Raw genomic sequence first — 7,274 nt, 5'->3', positions numbered from 1 at the left:
GCAAAGTAGAAAGTAGGAAAAAAAAAAAAAAGACATCACATATTAAAGATTCTTTTATCAAAAGAGATAAGAAAATTATTTTCCATTTTCATATTTTAGGTTCTGATAATTATGAAGTATATGTAAACAACAAATTTACAAAATATCAACTTTTTTATACTCAAATGATAAAAAAACTATCCCAACCGGACACCAAACGGAAAGTTATAGTTAATTTGCTTTAACAAACGAACAAAATTAAAATGGAAAATCAAGAAAAAAAAAATAGAAATTAGGTAAAAACCGGAGAAAATAAATAGTGGAAACTCGGAAGCAAACGAAACCTCAAGAAACCACACTTTGCTTTAGTTGCTACAACTAAACGGCAAATCGGCAACAATGAGGCTTCCTGCTACGATGACGCCGATAATTTGTCTCGAGGTTTTATTTCACATCCGGTAAACAGGTTTAGTTATTTCTTGTAGCGTAACCTCTCAGATGAAAAGTTTGTTTTCAGATCTGAGATGCATAAGTCAAATAGGGCGTAAGTTGAATCTAGATTATAATCGTTTTAAATAGCTGCAGATACACAGATTTCAGTGCAATTGCTAATTGAATGGTGGCTGATCTACTGTGCTGGAGAGTTGACTAAAGGTTGGCTGCTTGTAAACTTGTTTTAGATCTGAACTTGTTCAGATATTTCTTCTTGCTAATAAATTTGTCAGCCGTTTATGTTTTAAGAGCTGATTAGCGGAATAGATCATCATCAGCTCTTTCAAGTCTCATATTTAGGGCTCTTTATCTGGTTGTCTTTTAGGGAAAAAGAGAACCCTTAGTTTTGGAAGCAAATTACAATGATTTCTATTAACAAGCATGAAAAACCTGTTCGTCATTTAGGGTTTTGTGATGGGTGTGATGGGGAGATCCTTGTGTATGGGTACACAAGAAGTTTAGACTTGCATATTATCAGCGATATGCATTGGGATGACTTGTGGGTTAAACCACCTTCATAATTTAGTCGAGACAGAAATGAAGAGTATTGCACCGTGATATCAAGAGTTCCAACATCCTATTAGATAAGAATTGGAACCCCAAGATCTCAGATTTCTGCAATACTGAGTTTTGGATGAAAATACGAGTATTTATCAAGTGAATCATAGATTTGTATTTCCAATAAAATTGGAATTTTTTGTGCACTAGCATACCTTCATAAAACTGTCTTGGCTCGACATAGAGTATTGTATCGGGATATTAAAAGCTCCAACATCCTATTAGAGGAAAATTGGCATACAAATATCTCTGACTTTTGGTCCGTTCATATTTGTTCCGTTCAGAGTTGTTCAGATTTGCAGATTTTCTCAAAATTTCATATTTTCTTCACCTCCTTCTTAGGCATAGTTGGTTCTTGTGATCCACGGAGACCAGGTATTCAACATTTAACAAAAACTCCGATCTTTATTTATTTGGTGTGGTGTTGTTTGAAGTATTGCATGGGAGGTTGTGTATTGGCAAGGACAATGACCATCCTTGAATAAGATTGGTGCGACAATGCTATACGGGATTTTACGGGATGAAATAAACCATAATTCTTTGATGACCTTCATAACAATGACATATCGATGCTTGAAGAGAGATCGTGAAGTACATCCATCGATGACTGCTATCGTGAGAATGCTTGAAACTGCATTTAAATATCAAATATGTTGTATATATTTTCAACATGATGTATTCCTTGTATATATATTTCTAACATGAGATATTTCTACCCAAAATGTTTCTATTTCGTTTGTCCATTGAAGATGATTATGTTTATGTATTTCTAACATGATATATTTCTTGTATATATCAACAATGTATATTTTACTGATCTTCTCCAATGTAATGCTCTTTTTTAGTCAAGTTTTCATAGAAATGGTCTCCGCTTAATTAATTACCAGAATCCAAATTGTATGATCCAATAATGCTTTGGAATTGGGTTCAAGCATAAAGTAACAATTATTTTCCCTAAAGGTCATAAAAAGTTACACTGTACGCCTCCTAAGATCTATATGAAATTCTGTTATTGCTTGATCACTTTTGTCAAAGACTCCAAAAAATGTTTAAAAGCTTATATAATTTTACCAGACTGTTTGGAATTATTTTAAAAGTAGATATTCAACCATGTATAATCGCTCCAGTGGAGAGCATCCCTATAAAAAACTATAACTCGGAATGATTTAAACATCTTTCGATTCAACATGACCTCAAGAAACTTTTATTTTGACTTTAAGGAATTCTGAAAGCATATGCCCTGATAAGTGAGTTCAATCGAAAGATATTTTAACCAATTAACCCATTTGTTCATTAAGAATCTTTACAAAATGTAGGAGGCTCATGTAACAACTCGTTGTAAGCAATTATCTAAGTGAATACTCCCTGCGTCCCAAATTGATAGTCTATTTTTGACTTTTTAAGTCTTTTTTCTTCAACTTTGACCGTAAATATTTTTATTTGTGTTATATATTACTTGATAAAACTTATAACAATGCAAAAACATTTAAAATACAATCCATTTAAATATTTTGCATCAACTATTATCTATCAAAAGTAAAAATATTTAAGGTCAAAATTGAAGAAAAAAGACTTCAAAAGTCAAAAGTAGACTATCAAATTGGGACGGATGTAGTATTATTTAGAGAAATCATACATACTTATAAAGCTAACATTTTTCCTTGAACCTTATACATTTGAAACCCCCATAAAAATTTGCAAACACCTTAAACATTTGAAACCTCATATTTTAATGAATACCACTCAAAAGTCTCTTAATAATGATTAACAATTCAAAGGTTTTATTACTTATATAATCCTCTCTTATAATAAAACAGTACAAAACCCGCCACGTGGCATTCTTTTAGCTCATCCACTTTCATTTTTCCCGCTCAAATCTTCTAACTGAATTTCCAAATCTGCCCTACATTTCAAAATATAATTGTGCCCTTATTTTTCTGCATTTTTCAAATGTCAACTTTCAGTTTTTTTGCAATTATACCATATATATCTGCTACAATTCTGGAGAAAAATAAGTTATAAATTTATACATCTCTATCTAATGATCTACCGTATCTACTATTTGATTACCATACGGTATCAATGGCAATAAATCAGGGAAATGATTAAATTTCATTAAAATAATAATAATAGAATTAATATTAATATCGATTATATATACATCTTTTCATTCGTCGTTACGTTTCTGTTTCAACACAATTTCATAGATCAATTTTCATCATGTTAAGAAGACTACACTGTTCTTTACCTTTTACATGTTATTTTTTTCATCCACATTCATAATCGATTTCATCACTGGTGTTCGCTTTCTGTTTCTCATATCTCCAGGTATACTCATCGATTTTTTTTTGTGGACTAGATACTCAATCAAGTACTCATCTTCTCCTTTATTTGCTTCATAATTATACTCTATAATATAGTCTATAATGTATAAGATCAGGGGCATAAAAATAATTATCACAACTGTCGAGATAAAACACACCTGGTTAATCCGTTCTGAATCAGATAATCCTTTCTGCATCTTATTTGAATATGTTTTTCATGAAAACATTTTTAATGAGACCTGCAGATAGGAATTAAAATTAGAAATTCAACATTGTTTTAAAAGTACAATGCATAAATGGTACAGTTTCTGTAAATGATATGCGTTCAAAAAAGGTATGACAAATGACCAATAAAAATACATTAACACCTAAGTCAAAAAAGGATATCTATTATAGCAAATTATAGCAATTCACTTTCAAAGAATAATAAAAATACTTTTTTGTTCCTACTGGAATATCGTTTTAAACATTTCTGTCAAAGGAAAAAGCTGTCATTTTGTGTTGTAAACATAAGGTTGATGATCTTTTCCTAATACAAATAAATCATAAAAAGGTGAGAAGCTTAAATGGCTTATTTCCTTCTGATGCAACGGTTTGCTTTCGTCCTTGCCGGCAAAATTATCCATGGCATCTTCCAGGATCATTTACAAAATATCTTTCTTCAACAATGGTGTTTCTACACATTTTCTCTCGCATATCAATGAATCTTTCTCTTTTTCAACACTCTTTACATATTTCCTCGGTTTGTATCATATAATAACTTGCTATACATTTTACTGTTTTTGCAGCTTACCCATAAGTAGGAATGCCAAAGTGCATGCCTTTAGATGAGATGGTTTTCTGAAGGGTTCTAAGCTTGGAGAAAATCTCTTTTCCTTTTGTATAGGAGCTTCCAAAACAAGCCCTTGGAATCACATATGCAGAAACAGCCCTCAGATCATCATCAAATCAAAAAAGTATGATTAACCCCACCATCCCCTAGCCAATCAACACAAAATATGCCAACAGATAAATAAGTAACATGTATCAGGTAATTGGTAATTTTTGCAAATAAAGGTTAAGTAGGAAAAAATAAGGAGCATGACGACAATAATTTTCCTTTGATTGACCCAAAAATGATCATTTGATCTGAAGATTCCATTGCCATGGATAGGAGAAAGGTAAGGAGGTTTTCTATGTCCAAGAGTGATGGACTTTATTCCCTGTTGAGTATGAGTATGTATATATTGGACCTGCATTCAAACACTTGATATCATTAATATACATTCTGCAATTTACAATAAAAAGTTAATTAATGTATCCTACTTTGTCTCATTTGAAAGTAGGAACGATCACCAATCAATTATATAAAGAGCAAAAAATTCAAACCTTTTTTTCTTCCAAAAATTAAATATCAACCTATAATCATAATGAGAATCAACCTACTTGCTAGAAACAAATCTAAACAGGTCCAATATTGAAAGATACATATTTCCCTCCTTATGGTAATTTTTGATTTACCTTAGCTTTATAGATCAATTGTGAAAGTATGTTCAAAATTAGGATTTCAATAAAATTATGATCAAGATATGCTTCTCTTTGAAATTACAGCTGTTCTCAAAAATAAAAAATGCTTGTGTTTAGCTTAACCTTCAATGACCAGTTCAAAATTAAGATTTCAACAAAAGCATGATCAAGCATGTTCAAAAATAACCGTGAAGTTCCATATATCTCAAACAACGGCTTCATAATCATTTTATATGAAATTAAGCTTCTAATAGTGTTTACCTTAACCTTAAATTACCAGTAACCAGTTCCATCATTTATAAATAATTTAAGGATCCTGATAAAAAATTTTAATTATAGGGTTTCAAAATTACCTTCCATGAACTGAATCCATGACAGGAATTGGAGATTTAAGATTGAGAAAGAATGGAGTTCGACCACCACTAGCCTCATCTGGACCAACGACACTGCTATTGGTCGGCTGTAACATCCCCGAAGACTACCCCTCACCACTGCACTTGCTTTTGTTTCTCGGTTTCAGTCCTCCATCAAGCACCACATAGAGGAGGGAAAAGGGGTTTCCGTGTTGCTTCGCAGCCATCTTTTTCGATGAGGAGCCTGACTTTGGCTTCCCCTTCCTCTTTGTTTTTCTTCTGATCGTATATGAAACACACGATACACACAAGCACTTTTTTTGTTTTATGTTCTTATTCAGTGCTGCCAATGGAACATGAGGCAAGCAGGTTTCGATTTCCTTTTTTTCTTCTTTTATTTACTTATTTTACTATTTAAAATAACCAAATCTAAAAGACTAAAACCCATTAATATTATTTTTTTTTCCTTTTTTATATATTTTATAATTGCTTGATAAATCAAATAACAATTTATGTTTTGGTCAATGAATGTGCTTTCACCATTTTCTATATCTTTTTTTATATAATTTAACAGAGAAAAATAACATAACTTAATACACAAGCCAAATAATTATTTGTAATTGTTGTTATATGGAGATATTTTTTATAATCATTTTATATATTATCCATTTATATTAAATATTATAAATATTACATGGATTTGTGTGTATTTCTGTGATGTGTATGTTTCTTGCTAAATTCATTTTTCTATACTTGTATATAAAATTTATATTTTTTATTTTACTGGTCTTTCGCTTTGTCCCATTAGTAATTTATTTTTTTAATTTTGTATTCATATATGTTACTTATATTTTTCCTTACTTTCATTCTACTACATTATATATTTCATTGTACAATATGCTTATTTTATCATTAGTTTTGACCCAAAGAAAGTACATTGCATTACATTGTATATTTTATTGTACAAGATTATAGTTTTGTGTGCATATATATTTATTATATTACTGTCATGTTTAACTTGTCATATATCAATATATCAATGTTATTTCAATAATTTAATCTCATTTCCATGATTTATTGTCTTTTTTTCACTATACTCAAATGTATATTACATCTTACAAACTCATGATTTTATTAAATATTTAAATTTACAAAACGTAAATTTGATATTCATAATAGATTATATATTTATTTAAAACAATAATATAAACTTACTAACCAAACTTCTATTCTTGTAAATTAATAATTTTTTTTGCAAAAATTTGATTAGTCATTACTGATTTCGAATTATAAAAACTAAATTTCTCTTTGTCAACCGTGGTTTCCACGGATTTAAATCTAGAGTTCAAAGCAGGGACGGATTAAAATTGTTAGTTTTAGATAAGGATGGTACTCTCACAAATAAAACTTTCAATGTCGTTTATATGGAAGTTTTTGGGATTTTATAATACTTTATTGTATTTGATTTATTCATGTTAATTATAATATCATTATTTTTCATTATTTCTAAAATTTGATATCTTTTTTTATTACACTATCAAAAAGTATAATTCTATTTCAATTTATCAACCGTGGAGTTCCACGGGTTTAAACCTAATATATTTAATAAACAATTAATGGATATTTTACTATAAAAAGGTCACTCTTTTTGAATAGACACACAAATACAATTCACATACTAAATTCACAAAAAAAACAAGTTTAAAGTTTTTTGTGTTGGTTTGAGGGTTTTGAATAATTTTTCGAGCCATGTTATTATGTTGAAGTTTTTAATTTGTAAGTTTGTTATATACTATTTTTTTTTGTATTTTCTTGATTTACGTATTATTTTAAGAATATCATTGTATGTTCTGGTTGAAATTTTAATGTAAATTATATTAGATTCATGTTATCGATCATATGTTAGGGAATGTGATATATATAATATTTAATTAACTATTGTATACATGTTTGTATGTTCATATTACTTCAAAAAAATACTTAATTAAAAATAATGGATATGCCATATTATCCATGTAAGCCTTTTTTAAAATGCAAATTGTCTATCTTATCACTTTATATT

The 7,274-nt window shown here is 29.5% G+C and overlaps 1 long non-coding RNA gene across 4 annotated transcripts; it reads right to left on the bottom strand.

Moving 5' to 3' along the window:
* Window positions 1-2,669: 2,669 nt before the first annotated feature.
* Window positions 2,670-5,582, bottom strand: LOC145093966 (uncharacterized). 4 transcript variants are annotated; one of them, XR_013703164.1, is made up of 5 exons: window positions 5,213-5,582; window positions 4,147-4,585; window positions 3,512-3,592; window positions 3,278-3,438; window positions 2,670-2,966 (listed from the first exon to the last, which is right to left on the bottom strand). It is a non-coding gene; the product is annotated as an uncharacterized LOC145093966 (long non-coding RNA). The 4 variants fall into 4 exon arrangements; XR_013703165.1 differs by having other exon boundaries at window positions 2,670-2,932; XR_013703167.1 differs by having other exon boundaries at window positions 2,670-2,927.
* Between the last annotated feature and the right edge of the window lie 1,692 nt (window positions 5,583-7,274).

The sequence above is a fragment of the Lactuca serriola genome, chromosome 3 (genome assembly GCF_051521515.1).
Source record: "Lactuca serriola cultivar US96UC23 chromosome 3, Lser_US96UC23_V15, whole genome shotgun sequence".
NCBI classification, from domain to species: domain Eukaryota; kingdom Viridiplantae; phylum Streptophyta; class Magnoliopsida; order Asterales; family Asteraceae; genus Lactuca; species Lactuca serriola.
Note: the sequence above shows the minus strand (reverse complement) of the source record. Positions and strands in the feature narration are given on the sequence as shown.